The sequence below is a fragment of the Canis lupus genome, chromosome 20, assembly GCF_011100685.1.
Source record: "Canis lupus familiaris isolate Mischka breed German Shepherd chromosome 20, alternate assembly UU_Cfam_GSD_1.0, whole genome shotgun sequence".
NCBI lineage: Eukaryota > Metazoa > Chordata > Mammalia > Carnivora > Canidae > Canis > Canis lupus.
In genome coordinates, this window is record NC_049241.1 from 36997916 (window position 1) to 37013701 (window position 15786).

General features: G+C 52.5%; 1 long non-coding RNA gene across 1 annotated transcript; it reads left to right on the forward strand.

The window, feature by feature from the left end:
• Window positions 1–33: 33 nt before the first annotated feature.
• LOC111091444 lies at window positions 34–1264 on the forward strand. The gene is made up of 2 exons (XR_005374893.1): window positions 34–619; window positions 794–1264. It is a non-coding gene; the product is annotated as an uncharacterized LOC111091444 (long non-coding RNA).
• The last annotated feature ends 14522 nt before the right edge of the window (window positions 1265–15786 follow it).

Below are 15786 nucleotides of genomic sequence, written 5' to 3' on the forward strand. Positions count from 1 at the left end.
TTCTCCTACACCCCCATGTCTCTTATGAATAAATAACATCTTTAAAATAAAATAAAAATGCAGGTTCCCAGGCCTTGCCTCTGGCACCTGGAATTCCATTTGTCAGTTGGCCCAAGAACATCTGTGGTCCAGACGCAAGCTCCAGCCCCAACCAACCGCCTGCTGGGCCGCTCTCTCCTGTGACCACAGGATTACAGCTCCCTCTACTGGCCGAGCTCCGCTGGCGGAGGCCTTGCTTGTGGTCAGACGCACAGAATGTGGCCAGAGTCTGACAAAGGCTGGGGAAAGAGGACTGAATGCTCCTGGCCACCCGTGGGGGCCCCAGGAAATCCTCAGAGCCCTTGGGGAGGACAGACGCATTTGTAGACCTGTCTGCCCGCACAACAATCTGGTCCCACGATATGAACCAGTCAAACCTGCAGCTGGCCAACAGCCACTCACAGCTACCGCACCTGGTTTGGCTGCACTGGGGGTTGTGTGCCGGCCTTGAACAACACCAGGAGGAACTAAGCAGGGGTGGCGAGGCGGCCTGGGCCGGCGTCTCTTCCACCTCCGGGCCAGGGCTTCCCAGGCTGCTGGCAGCAGCTGGATGTGACCCACACTAGGCAGGGAGGTCAAGGTAAGCAGCAGGCAGGCCGTGGGTGCCCGGTGCCACAGAAGGCCCACGTGGGGCTAGGGGGAGCAGTCAAGCCCTCTCTTCTTGCATGAGAAAGTGTGGGAGAGGGGAGGGCAGTTCTCAGCCAGGGCTCAGGGTCCTGACCCAATCCTAATACCCTTTCTTGTATAATCCCAGATAAAAACAACAGTAAAACCATAGAACAAGGAAATCCACAAAGGTCTGCAGGCCCAGCGCCGCAAGGGAGAGCTGGGGCGGGTGTGCCACCTGGTGGCCAAGCCTGGTACCTCGGCGCCTGGTCTGGCTTCGAAGCCGGGCTCGGCCCTGGGCTCCACACGCCAAGGACACAGACTCCAGAAGCTCAGGCTCTACCTGCAGCAGCCCAGGCCTTGGGATGGAAGTCACACGGAATAGAAATCACCCATTTCCATGCACAATTCAGTGGCTCTTAGCACATGGACAGAGTTGGGTGATCATTACCACAACGGATCCAGAACATTTCCATCCCGAAAGAAACTCCGTGCCCTTACTAGCCAGCCAGCTCCACATCCCCTTCCTCGATTCCTGGCAACTCTCGCCAGCTGTGTCTATCAGTTTGCCAGTTCTGGACGTTTCACATAAACACAATAATACACTCTGTGGCCTCTGTTCCGGCTTCTTTCATTTTGCAGGAGTTCCAGGGTCCCCCACATGTCAGTACTCCGCCTCTTTTTATTGCCAAATAATATTCTATCGTATGGCTAGATGGTATTTTATTCATCCATTGATCAGCTAATGGACACTTGAGTTGCCTCCCCCTTTTAAAGATGTTATTCATTTATTCACGAGAGACGTCCACAGAGAGAGGCAGAGGGAGAAGCAGGCTCCCCATGGGGAGCCTGATAGGAGACTCCATCCCAGGACCCCGGGATCACGAGTTGAGCCGAAGGCAGATGCTTAGCCACTGAACCACCCAGGCATCCCTGCTTTCCCCATTTGGCTATTATAAATAATGCTGCTATAAATATTTGTCACGGGGGGAGGGCACAGGTTTTCATTCCTCTAACTACGTAATGATAGATTCATACATAAACGTATTCTCTGTACTTAGGAGTGGAATTGCTGGTAACCCTATGTTTAACTTTCTGAGGACCAGTTTGGTGGCTGCACCATTTTACATTCCCGCCAGCAACGCATGAGGGTTCCACTTTCTCTACATCCTCACCACCAATACTTGTGGGTCATTTTTCTTTTTATTATTAAATTTTTTGTGTCCCCTCAAAATCTGTATGTTGAAACTCCTAATCCCCAGTGTAATGGTATTTGGAGGTGGGGAATTTGGGAGGTAATTACAACTCAATAAGGTCATGAGGACGGGGCTCTCATGACAGGATTGATGCCCTTTTAAAAGAGAAAGAGGAAGAGATGTGCAGCCCTGGTGGCTCAGCGGTTTAGCGCCGCCTTCAGCCCAGGGCGTGATCCTGGGGACCGGGGATCGAGTCCTGCGTTGGGCTCCCTGCGTGGAGCCTGCTTTTCCCTCTGCCTGTGTCTCTGCCTCTCTGTGTATCTCTCATGAATAAGTAAATAAAATATTTTAAAAATAAATAAAAGAGGAAGAGATGACATCACCCCCCTGCAAGCACACATCAGGAAAAGGCGATGTGACAACATAACTAGAGAGCCACATGCAACATGGAAGACTCTCACCAGAGACCGACTCTACCCACACCCTGATCTTGGACTTCCCAGAACTAGGAGAAATAAATGTTTGTTAAAACCAGCCAATCTACGATAATTTATTACAATAGCCCAAGCTGACAGAGACAAATTGTAGGAGGTCTATATATATTTGGGATACAAGTCCCCTAGTAGATTCATGATCTGCAAACATTTATCCTATTCTCTGGGTCTTTTTTTTTTTTTTTAGATTTTATTTATTTATTCATGAGAGACACACAGAGACAGGCAGAGACAGACAGAAGGAGAAGCAGCCTCCCTATGGGGCGCCTGATGCGGGACTCGATCCCAGGACCCCGGGATCACGACCTGAGTGAACTGTAGGCAGATGCTCAACTACTGAGCCACCCAGGTGAACCGGGTCTGTCATTTTTTAAATATTTTTTCTTCTGAATTACAGACTTACAAGAAGTTGTAAGAAAGTATAGTGGTCTCTTGACCTGTTGCCCAGCCTCCCCAATGCTGGCATCTTACAAACTAGCCATTACCAAACCAGGAAACAGACATTTTCACAATGTCTCAAGTGACTACAGACTTACTCAGATTTCACCAGTGTTTACAGTACCTGACGGTTTTCCTTTCTCTCTGTTGTGAGGAAGATGGGGAGACAGGGCTGTGAGGTGCATCCCTGCAGCTGGGGGTGGGGGCAATGCTCCTTCGCCCCATTGAAGACCTGTGCTTCCTGGGGGCTAAGATCCACACAGACAGCTCTTGCTGCAGAGCTGGGGTCACAGCTGTACCCCCTGACCCCACCGAAGACTCCCTCCCAGATGGTGTGTGGCAGGTAGGGACCCCGGTCCCATTACAAGGAAAGCCACCACCTCAGACAGCCTGTCCTGCTTCCCAGGCTCCAGGGTTTGGGAGGATATCACTCTAAAAAGTGAAGCATTTCAGAGGTAGGTTCCAGCCACCCCCAGAGGATGGCCTGCCCGAGGACTCCCTTGTGCCCACTCTGTCCCGCTCTGAAAGGAGATCCAGGGGACACTGGGCAGGTGCCCTGGGGGGGGTTCCCAGAAACCACTGACCCTCAGGGATCCAGAGGTTATGGGTATGTGGATGGGAAGTATAGCTCACAGAAAATGAATCTGTGCAGGACGTGGGAAGAGGAGGGTACAATCATATCCTGCCCCCGGGCTCCTTGCCCTGCCCCAGGTAGGTGGCAGCTCAGTGGGGGCCCCCGGCCAGGTCTCCAGCTCCACTGTCCACCCCAGAGAAAGGGGGTCACCCAGATGTGTCCCATCGGGCAAGAGGAAGAACGTTTCCCCTGGGTTTGGTGCTGCAAAGAGGCCCAGGCAGCGGCTGGCTGCGTGCTGGTTTGGTGCAGACACGCTCTAGGCCGGGCACAGCTGTGGGAAGAATGAGCCTTGGGTCCTGCAGGAAGGGCTGGGGGAACTTTCCAGGAGGAAAGCTCCAGGGCTTTCCTCAGGGGTGAGAGACCTGCTGCTGGCTCTATGGCCGGGGCCTGACACAGGCCCCTCTGGGGCCTGGGAGGGATCATCAGCGGCAGGGAAGGGCCCAGAAGCTGGGGGAGCCTCCACGTCGGTCATCTCGGGCCACCATAACGAGATACCACAGGCTGGGGGACTTCAACTACAGTAACTAAGTCCTCACAGTTCCGGAGGCTGCATCCCAGCTCGTGGATGTGGCCTTCTTCCCACAAGCGTGCGGAGAGAACATGCACTCTGCTGTCTCTTCTCTAAGGGCACTGATCCTATTGGCTCAGGGCCCCACACTCCCAGCCTCACTTGACCTCAGTCACCTTCTTAGAGGCTCCATCCCCAAATCCAGCCACACTGGACGTCAGGGCTTCAAGCAATGAGCATAGGAGGGATGTAGTTCAGTGCATAAGAGCCTCCATATGGGCCAAGTTCACAGCGTGCCACCTGCTTCTGCCGGAGTCTCCATCACCGCACCAAGGGGGGGTTATTGGTACACAAGCTATACATGGCCCGTCTTTATGCTCCCTACTGGGACTTCAGATCTGAGCATGCAATAAATATGCTTGTCACATGTTTTTGTGGCAGGGGGTGGGGTGGGGAGGTGGGGAGGTGGGGGTGGTGGCAGCCGACTAGGGTTTTAACAAAAACTTCCTGCCCATATGCCATGTCTTAAATTCAGGACGCTTCCACCTCTACTCTTCCATGCTCAAAAGACTGAAGAAACCACCACCCAACTCAGAACTGGATGAGCTTTCTCCCTACGAGAGGGTATTTGGACACAAGCCAGGGTCCGTGAGGGTGGGAGTGGGGTCCGTGGCATTTAAAGTTTAGATGCCACTTGGAATTTCACATTAGCCAGGTCTCACCGTCAGCAAAGGCCTGGGAGACTGCACCCCTACCTGCAGGGCCAGATCCCAGGCTGCAGCAATGCCTCCAGGCAGCCACACAGCACCGAAAACAGCAAGAGGCACGCTAGAACAAAGAGGAAGCTTTCAGGTAGCTCTCCAGTGAGACTGCAGAGGGCTCCCCCAACTAACTCCACGTCCTGTTGATTTTATTTCCTAAATGACCCCTATGTGCCACCTCCTGCCTCATCCGGGTCCAGACCTCTATTACCTCTCCCTACTCAGGGGATAGTCAGTGGCCTCCAGCTGCCTCTTGATCTCCTTCTATCCCCCACCCCCAACTCATTCTCTGTGTGGCAGTCCAAGGAACCTTCTAGAACCTGGCACAAGCACTCTCCTGTTCAACAGCCCCTCCCCACAATTGCGGGATGAAGCACAGATGCTGACTGAGGCCCTGAATGGCCTCCTCCTGCCCCCATCCAGCCTCATCTTAAATCATCTCCCCCTTATTGTCCAGGCCTCAACTCCAGCCCAGCTTCTCTTGGTTCTCCCCCACTTCCTCTTCTGCCTCCTACCCCTCCCCAGTCTGGATGGGTGCCTAAACACTTAGGGCTGAGGAAAACACAAGTCTGGCCCAGGAAGAGAACAGGGGCCAAAGAGGAAGAAGTGAGAGGTTGGTAGGGATGGAGGGTGCAATCAGAAGAGACTTCTGGGAGGAGGTGGCATCTGTGAGACAGACGGATTCTGACAGAGTGAGCTGTGTGTGCGCCAGGGGTGGGTGAGGGCCTTGTAAGAGGAAGGCACAGCCTGTCTGGGCAACTGTAAATGTCTGGTTTGACCAGAGGCCTCATACAGGGGGTGCGATGATAGGGCCTTGAACGCTCACTTCGTTATGCTTGAAAAAACTTCCCAGTTTTAGTTTTGCAGGAAGAGGAACTGCTTCCTTTCCTCCTCCAGTGTTTTACCGAATGCTTTCCATTGCCCAGGCTCTGTGCCAAGAGGAGGCCGAAAGGGGAGCCAGCCCCAGTCCACATCCTCCAGGCCCACAGCTTCCCAAAGCTGCTCAATGGATGGAGGGGAGATTTCTGCAGGCACCAGGTCCTCGGCCCCAGGCAGTCCCCGTGTGGCTTGCCTCAGCAAAGACAGCACAGGCTAAAATGCTCCAAAAGGAGTTAGCTAAACCAAGAGGAAAAAACAATCACAGAGAATGCCTGAAGCCTAAAGTTAAATCAAATTCACAGAGTCCTAAACCTCCCCAAATGGAAAGTCATCATCTTTCTGCTCAGGGGAGCTACACACCTGAGAAGTCTGCACACGAGCCCAGAGCGCAGTTATCATTTCCAAGGCCACTCGCCCTCACCAGCCAGCTCTGGAGATAGTTAACCTCCATATCTCGGTGGCGGACAGGCGAGGCAGAAAAAGAAATGTTATTATTCTAACCAGAGATTTAATATTTTAATCAGAAGTCATTGACAGATGACAAATAAGAGACAGCCTTTTGGGCAGCCCGGGTGGCTCAGCGGCTTAGCACCGCCTTCGGCCCGGGGCGTGATCCTGGAGACCCAGGATCGAGTCCCACGTCGGGCTCCCTGCATGGAGCCTGCTTCTCCCTCTGCCTGTGTCTCTCTCTGTGTGTGTCTCATGAATAAATAAAATCTTTTTTAAAACTTTTTTTTTAAAAAGGAAAATGGCCTTCTTTACTTCTCTGGCTAGGAGAAATCTCTTCCCCCCCCCCTTCGGTATTTCTTCCTTTCATAAGAGAATTCTATTTATTACTTTCTTTTTTTTTTAATTGTTATTTATTTATGATAGTCACATAGAGAGAGAGAGAGAGAGGCAGAGACATAGGCAGAGGGAGAAGCAGGCTCCATGCACCGGGAGCCCGACGTGGGATTCGATCCCGGGTCTCCAGGATCGCGCCCTGGGCCAAAGGCAGGTGCCAAACCGCTGCGCCACCCAGGGATCCCTATTTATTACTTTCTATCATGACAATGTGTTCTGGATTGTGAAATCCTTAGAGCCTGCATAATTTTCTGGATCTTCTTTATTTTTCTTAAGAGAGTGGGAAGGAGACAGAGAATTTTTTTTTAATTTATTTTTTATTGGTGTTCAATTTACTAACATACAGAATAACCCCCAGTGCCCGTCACCCATTCACTCCCACCCCCCGCCCTCCTCCCCTTCTACCACCTCTAGTTCGTTTCCCAGAGTTAGCAGTCTTTACGTTCGAGACAGAGAATCTTAAGCAGGCCCCATACCCAGTGAGGAGCCTGATATGGGGCTCAGTCTCACAGTCACCGAGGTCATGACCTGAGGCAAAATCAAGAGCCAGGTGTATAACTAACCACAACACCCAGAAGCCCCTGAATTTTACCTTATTGAGCACTGGATATTTTTTGAATTCCCATAAAAGTAATCGGGCTTTGTTCTAGGATGTACTTTTTAAATTTTTAAAAGGATTTTACTTATCTAAAAGAGCAGAGTGAGAGACAGCATACAAGCGGTGGGGAGGGGCAGAGGGGGAGAGAGGGCAGGCTCCCCACCTGAGCAAGGAGTTCGCATGGGGCTCGATCCCAGGACCCTGGGATCATGACCTGAGCCAAAGGCAGATGCTTAACCTACTGAGCAACCCAAGTGCCCCTAGGATATGCTTTCTGGGCACTCTATCTAGTAACCCCCAAAACTTGAGGTGCTCTATTCTGGCATCTGCGAACAGGCCCTAGTCCTACATGAATTCTGAGGATTGTTGCCTCTAGTCCACACAGATGGCTCTTCCCCCAGCCTTGGGTCTTTTCCCTACATGCCCATGCCAGTGGGCACCCAGCTGAGTACTCAAAGATCCTCGGCAGTTCCCCAGACTTCTCTCTCTCTCATCTCCAGTAGGCTACACTGTGAAGTCTAGTCACTTTGGCTTCCCAGAACTTCCAGCTGCTTCTTCTCAACTTGGGGAGCCCACTGCGCCCCACCTGAGTTCCCCTTCCCTGTCCTGAGCCTGGAGATGGTCTCCGGGCGGTAGAGCCACGTCAATCAGAGGGCCCACCTCCTGTGTTCCCCATCTTCCCGGGAGTACTGCCCTTCATTCCCTGATGTCCAGCACCTTGAGAACTGTTGTCTCATTGATTTTTATCTTGTTTTTTAGAGTTGTTTTTTTTTTTTTTTCTTGCATAAAGGTAAATACAATCCCTTTACTCCACCTTGGCTGAAAGCAGGATTCCACATCATTTATTTGGATAAAGGAATTGTGGTAAGTTTGTATGATGGACTACACAACCATGAAAAGGAATGCTTTAACCAGTCACAAAAGATTAGATATTGCATGATTCTATTCATATAAAATGTCTTGAATAGGCAAATCTATAGTCAGAAAGTAGATTGGTGGTTGTCTAGGGCTGGTGTATGGGAGAATTGGGGGCGGGTGGTGAAAGGGTACAGGGTTTCTTTTGGGTGATGAAACTGTTTTGTTTTGTTTTAAGATTTTATTTATTTATTCAGAGAGAGAGAGAGAAAGGCAGAGACACAGGCAGAGGGAGAAGCAGGCTCCATGCAGAAGCTCAACGTGGGACTCGATCCCGGGACTCCAGGATCATGCCCTGGGCTGCAGACAGCCCTAAACCACCTAGCCACCTGGGCTGCCCTGATGAAACTGTTCTAACACGGACTATGGTGACGGTCACTCAACTCCGTGAACACACTGAATTCTGCTTTAAGTGGGTGGATTATATGGTCTATGAATTTCAAAGCACTCACCAAAAGAAAAGGAACGCACTTGAACTACCAGACTTGGCAAAAATCAATTTTGAAATCACGTCATGGAGATATCCAGGGGCAGGAGGATGTTCAGTACACAGATACTGTTTATATGAAGCTTAAAAACATGCAAAACAATTCCCTAGACTATGTCCAGGGATGCAGAGAAACGTTCTTTGCTGTGAAAGCAGGTTCTGGTCCCTCCAGAAGAACTCAGACAAAAGGAGGAGGCTGTGTGCTGGGGAGGGAGGTGTAAGGGGGGCAGTTTTCTCTCTCGTGTTTTGTTTTGCTTTACTCATGAGACACAGAGAGAGAGGAAGAGACACAGGCAGAGGGAGAAGTAGGCTCCATGCAGGGAGCCCGATGTGGGACTCGATCCCAGAACCCTGGGATCACGCCCTGAGCCAAAGGCAGATGCTCAACCGCTGGGCCACCCAGGTGTCTCTCTCCCTTTCTCTCTCTTTTTAAAGATTTTATTTATTCATTTGAGAAGGTGGGGGGGGGTGGAGAGACAGAGAGAGAGAGAGAACAAGCAGTGGGAGAGGCAGACTCCCCACTGAGCGGGGTGCAGACATAGGGCTTGATCCCAGGACCCAGCTGAAGGCAGATGCTTAACCAACTGAGCCATTCAGGTGCCCTTCACATCTTAATTCTCAGCCTGAGCCAGAATCCTCTATACTTTCCTTTATGTCTGAGAAGCTTTTTGTTTGTTTTTGTCTTTTTAGATTTTAGATTTTATTTCTCTATTTGAGAGAGAGAGAGAGAGAGAGAGAACGCATTAATGGAGGGAAGGAGCAGAGAGAGGAGCAGCTCAGCCAGGAGCCAGATGCAGGGGTCCATCCCAGGACCCTGAGATCATGACCTGAGAGGAAGGCAGATGCTCAACCAATGGAGCCAACCAGATGCTCTCTTTTTAACTGTTAAAAACTGAAATGTCACTTCCATAAGGAAAAGCACATAGAAGAGATATTCGGTGTAACAAATCACTATAAACAGATACCTGGTCAGCAGCAGTCTGGTCAAGAGACAAAACACATAGGTATTCTTTAAAAAATACCATTAGGGGCACCTGGGCGGCTCAGTTGGTTGGGGGGAGGGGGGCCTACACTCCAGCAGGGAGTCCGCTTCTCTCTCTGCCTCTCCTCCCTCCCACGCACCTGTGTGCTCGCGGGCTCCTCTCTCAAATAAATAAATGAACAATCTTTAGAAAACACCTTTAAGCATTATAAAGTGTTTTGAATGTCAAGATAGGCACGGAGATTAAAATAGCATCCATCCACAGACCCTCCACTGAGTTCTAGGAACCTCTAAAGGTTTTCCCTACATGCTTCAGATTGTTTTAAGAGGCAGAACATTACAGCCCTTCAGGTACCCTCCAGCCCTTCCTCCCCCTCCCCCGCCCCCGGGGCAGCCAGCGTCCTGGCCCAACGACCCACCACTGGTCTGTGCACTTGCACTCCACGCAGAACCGCAGCCTGAGCCCCGGCTGCACCGTTCATCACTCCAGGCACCTGTCCTTCCTGCCCCGTTGTGCTTTGCCCTCCATGTGGGTTAAGATCGTACCAGTGTCGAAGCAGGTCGTGTTCTCCCACAGAGAAAGCGGATGAGCCCGTAGGACGCTGCCCGAATTCACCAGCGGCTCTTGATCTCGTGAGGACACTCAGGACACTCAGCCAGTGTTCAACTTAGTATTTCACAAACTACGAGCCAGCGAACATTCTTGCACCTATGGCTCTCAACGTCAGCCCCAAGACTCTCCAGCAGTGGAAACTCTGGGGCTCTAGTACTCCCAAAGGGTGCCAAATTGCCTTCCAGGGGAAGGGGGCCAATTTACAACCCTGCCCTTGCTCACAGGGATCCACTGCTTCTTCGTGCTTCATCAGGTATTGGACTGTAGGTGTTGCAGGGACCTACTCATTTTTTTTAAAGGTTTTATTTATTCATGAGACACACACACACACACAGAGAGAGAGAGAGAGAGAGAGAGAGAAGCAGGCTTCATGCAGGGAGCCCGATACGGGACTCGATCCCGGATCCCGGGATCACGACCTGAGCCGAAGGCAGGCACACAACCGCGGAGCCACCCAGGCGTCCCGGGACCTACCCATTTTATAGATCTCCACGTTAGATGTCTCATCTCTTCTTCCGGAAGGCCTTTGCCAGTTCCTGCTGCTCTTCCAGGAAGAGCCAGCACATCCTCTGTGTACCCACAGCCCGGTGGGCGCCCCACAAGCCCTGGTCATTGTCTCCTTACACACCTGCCTCCCCCAGGAGACCACGAGGCCGGTTCCTTGTTTGTGCCAGCTCCCCAGCATCCTGCAGAGGCCCCCACATGTAGTCAGCGCCTTCTGAATGCTCACAGAATGAATCGAGTCCAGCCTGCATCGCAGAGTCAGGACCACAAATGTATCAGAAAAGCCACCAGCGCAGGAGCTGACCTTAGAAGCTATGCAAGAAACATCAGCGTGGGGATCCCTGGGTGGCGCAGTGGTTTAGCGCCACCTGCAGCCCAGGCGTGATCCTGGAGACCCGGGATCAAGTCCCACGTTGGGCTCCCTGCATGGGGCCTGCTTCTCCCTCTGCCTCTCTCTCTCTCTCTCATGAGTAAATAAATAAAAATCTTTAAAAAAATAAATAAAAAGAATAAATAAATCCACCCGAGAGCCACTCGCCATTCATATCACTCTTAGACACTTCTTTTCCTGCTGTCGAGCTGGCTCATGGCCCAGAGCCCACGGCGAGGGCAGAGGTGGAGGAAGGACCCTGCTGCCGGGTCTGGAACCCGCTCCCGACTCGAGGTCCCAGCTCTTTGTTCCCAGCTGGAAGGCTCTGTCCCCTCCCTGGACACTGTTCGCCTGGGCCCAGCCGTGCCTTGTACTTCAGAGCATTGTTACGAGACAAACAGGCCTGAAGTAAAATGTTCACAAGCTCAGAATAAGAACAATAGGCTTAGGTTTCCTGAGTGCTCACCGCGTGCCGAGCCGCACGGAGAGTTTTCCACGCCGCAGCTTCACACCCGTGTAAAGCAGGTCACAGCTACAGGTGAGGCTCAGAGAGGCCGAGTATCAGCTGGGGGTGGGGCAGGCCACGTAGACGCAGGTCCCCCTCCACACCTGCGTCCTAGGTGTGGCCATCAGCACTGCCACCCGCTGGCGCCGTCAGGCTGCGTATGATTACGGTCCCACAAAAACAGGCCCATTTGACGTACAGCTATTGACAAACCGAAACCAGGATTTTTTTTTTTTTTTTCCGAAACCAGGATTTAAAGACAATCTTTTCTTTTTTTTTTTAAACATAACATTGTTTCCAAAGGGAGCACTCGAGAACTTTTAAGCTTAACAAGATCCATTTTTAATTCAATGCAAGCCTTTTGTGAACTGCGTTATTTTTAACTTGTTATTGACGCAAAGTGTGCCTAATTCACTTAATTGTTTCTGAATCCATGATTTAAAACCCAGGAAGTTGCTTGGAGAGGCCTTGCCAGTATTAGTGATGGCAGGTTTGTGCTGGACGGTGGCCAGCCGTAGCTGCCTCGCTCTTGAACGGGGTCCCAGCCCTCAGCTGAGGCTTTGGGCCTCTGCCACCCACCAGCTGGTGGACATTGTCTTCTGAGGTCCCTGGACTTCGGTCACTGCCGCTGCTAAGGCCACAAAGCAGGACTGGCCGCCTCTCTTGCTTGTACCTACTTGTCACCCTCTGCCCCTCCCCACACCAGAGCAGGGCAGGGGGGCAGAGAGGAAGGTGCAGGGTGGTGCTGGGGGTCTAGCAAGTGCTCAGTGGATGCCTCGCGCTCACTCATGTTCATCCACGTTTACTGACTGCCCATTGTGTGCCAGGCTTGGGGTGGGCCTGCAGTAGGCAGGAAGGAGGAGCCACACGGCAGCCTTACAGGAGGGGGATGTTTGGGGACACACATGGCTCCTCCCTCTGAGAGTCTGTCTTTGTCCCAGCCTCTGCCTCCCTGTGGGACCCAGCCCAGCCCCTTCTCCAACATCAGGGCTTCATTGCAAACGCACGGGGATCCCCACTGAAGACCCTTGATCTCCAGGGTCCTTCCAGCATCAAGGCAGCCTGTCTGCGCCCCATCCTAGCTGTCCTCCACTGTCTCTGCCCTCTTCCTGGAGCCCTGAGGACCAGGACAGGGGAACCGAGTGCTCTCAGCTCCTGGGCAAGCCTGGAAGACTGCTTGTGTCTGCAGAAAGCGGCGCAGCAGAGCCTCCAGTCCAGAGCCACTGGGCAAATGGTCCTTAATCTCTCAGAGCCTCAGTTTGCTGATGTGTAAAATGGGGAGACTAACAGTTATTTCTTCATGGGGCTGTTGTGAGGATTTGCTACCTTCGATGATGCAGGGAAAGCATCAAGCGTGCTGCTGGGCCAGAGCGTCACCTTGACAAGCTCTTAAGACATGCACAGTGCGTGTTAGGTCAGCCCTGTTGAATGACAGCTCCAAATGATGCCTGTTGAGGTCCTGGCACAGAGCAGACACCTATTCTGTGATGGAATGCATGAATTTCGGAACAGGGCCCAAACCGCCACCCCACCCAGAGTGCGTGCATCTACCATCACAGGTGCAATTGATAGAAAGCTAAACCTGCCTCTCAGAAGATGAGAAAGGAAAATCTCTTCCCCAGAAGGCTTTGAGCTTTGCATGCTGCTTAATGTGGGCTAAGCCACAAATGTCAGGGCTTTAGAGTATTTCTCAGTAGAGAAAGAAAAGAAATTGAGGGTCTTCTAAGGCCATCGATAAAGCCTGGTTTGAAGACCAGTATTAAAGTTCCAAAGGTTTAAATTACCAAGGCTACAGCTGGCAAGGGTTGAATTCAATCATATGAGAGACCCGGGGAGTGGCCCAGTGCCCCCCAAACCTCATAGGTCTGGCCTCATCTGGGCTCTACTGACTCAGGCCTGGCTCCCACTTTTGGAGTCTGCCTTTGTCCCCTTCCCCTTCTTTGCTACCAGGTTCCATTTTTCAGTTGCATGCATCTCTCCTTTGCCAGCACTGAGGAGATAACAAGGTGTGTGTGGGAGGGTAGGCAGGACTCAGAGGAACCCAAACCGACTTTCTAGTGTCTAGCCTCACACAGGGCAGCCTGAGGTCACCTGCTGGACACATTCAGGGCGCAGGAGGGAGCCAGAAGGCCCATCCAGCTTAGAGGGGCCAAGGAGAAGGCAGGTGCACAGTGGGCTGCAGAGGTGCAAACCCGTCGCCAGCCTGCTGGTCAGGAGCATCGGGTGCATGTCCTGGAGCCCCCAGCCCCTCCCACTTTGGCAAATGCAGCACACCTCATTTCCTGCTATTAAAACCTGCAGAGAACAAGCACTCCTAGCTGATATCAGCTATGCACACCTTAATAAGGAATAAACTGAGGAAATGGGACTATAATGTTGGGATGAATGCCAGAGACTGGATTGGAGATATGGATGAGCCCCCGGACTCTCTTAAAGGTCAAGGTGGACGCCTAGATGTGTAACCTCTGCGCCCCTTAGTCTCTGCAAAATGGTCCTCCAGCACCTACTTGCTGGAACATTTTCGCAGGGACTAATGACACAGAGGCGGGCACCTGGGTGGCTCAGTTGGTTAAGCGTCTGCCTTTGGCTCAGATCACGATCCCAGAGTCCTGGGACCAAGCCCCCACATCTGCTCTTCAGGGGACCTGCTTCTCCCTCTCCCTCCCTGCTTGTGCGTGCGCTTGCTCTCTCGTCAACTACATTTTTTTAATCTTAAAAAAAAAGGATTGAACACTGGTGCAAAGCATGACCTCCCCAGCCTGAGCCAGCAGCAGTGCCCACCAGCCAGACGGCCACCAGAGGGCACCGTAGCCCAGCCAGTCGGGGCCTTCCGCGCCCGGGGATCTCTGGGACCAGGGGTCCAGGGGCTAAGAGCTGGTGACCTCGCCTTCCAGGGTGTGGCCTGTTCAGAGCAGCATTTCTTAACTTCGTTTGGATGACGGGGCAAAACACAGATTCCTGGCTGTCACCCAGCTGGCACCCGATCCCGATGCGGGTTGGACCCTCCAGGGATCTTTAAACATACTGATACCTGGTCCTCCTCCAGAGATCACCATTTTGCTAGACTAGAGGCAGCCGGGCATGGGGTTCCAAGGTGCTGCCAGCACTGAGGCCTGCTGCCTGGAACTCGGCATAGTGGCCATGTCTCGTCAGTACCCGCTGTACCCGAATCTGAGAGCCACTGCCTTGAAGGGACTTGTGTGGTCATTCACTCACTCATTCACCCGTCCCTGTGCTCCCAGACCTTTGGGTGCCTTCATAAGCTAGCACACGGAGCTACAGGGTGCAATCACTCTGAACCTTTCTAACTTGCTCATTTTGGCCTCTTGGCATTGTACCACTTCTTACATTGGGAAAGTACTCAACCCAACAGAAAGCCCAGCTCCCCAACTGCTGGGCTTTCTGTTTACTTCCCAGTTAATCCATGCAATGGCACGCATCCTGGGCCGGCCTCCTGGGGCCTGTGGGCGAGGTTCCTCTGCATAGCTCTGCCTAAGAAGGGGGATGGCTGGGACACAGGGCAGGTACCTCTGGGGTTTTCATTGAAACTGCCCAGTTGCCCCCCTGTAGTCCAGTGAGAAGCCCGGCTGGCAGGCCCTCAGTCTCGAGCACGTTTTATCCCGTTGAGGGGATGGAGTCCCAGTGGCTGCTATTTACGAAGCATATTTTTCTATTGTGAGTCCGTGGAGCACACTTAGAGACCTCATCCTCACCCGCACGCAGCAGCATGGTTATCCCCATTTGGCAGAAAAGGAAGCTGAAGCTCTGGGGGGTTGTCACTCACTGAGGTCACCAACTAGGGATACACAGGAGTTGAATCCAGAGGCATCTGATAGGCAGAGCCCAAGCTCTTGCCCCCTCACCCCCCCACCCCAGGCCCTCCTGCATCGATGCTACCCTGCCCAGCACTGAGTGCCAGGCCTGGCATGCAGTGGGGGCACAGTGTTCCATCTGGCCCTTGCAGCGTGGACCGACTTCTCTGCTGTTTGCACACCTACTTGGTAGGTGGAGGGGGGGGGGAACCTGCCTGCTTCTAAGGACCCCCAGATTCCACTGAGAATGTGGCTCTGGGCCCAGCCATGAGAGGCATTTCCTGAGGCCGCCAGGTCAGGCTTGGCATGTACCCAGCTCTGAGAACAGGCCTGGAGGCACACAGCCTCCCAGGCAGTTTGGCAACATCCCACCAGCTGCTTCTCTGTCCCGGGCTGCTGTCCCCCTGCCTTCTCTTGGGCTTTGCCTGGCACCGTGGGGTACCAGCATCAGCCCTTAAGGGGCTCCCCAGAGCCACAAGCTCTTCAAAGCAGCAGGACTGTTCCATTTTTTAGATAGGGGATCTGAGTCCCAATGAAAAAATTTGTGGATGGCAGAGTGGAACTCAAAGTCCAGGCTCCTGACCCTCAGCACCATGTTCTTC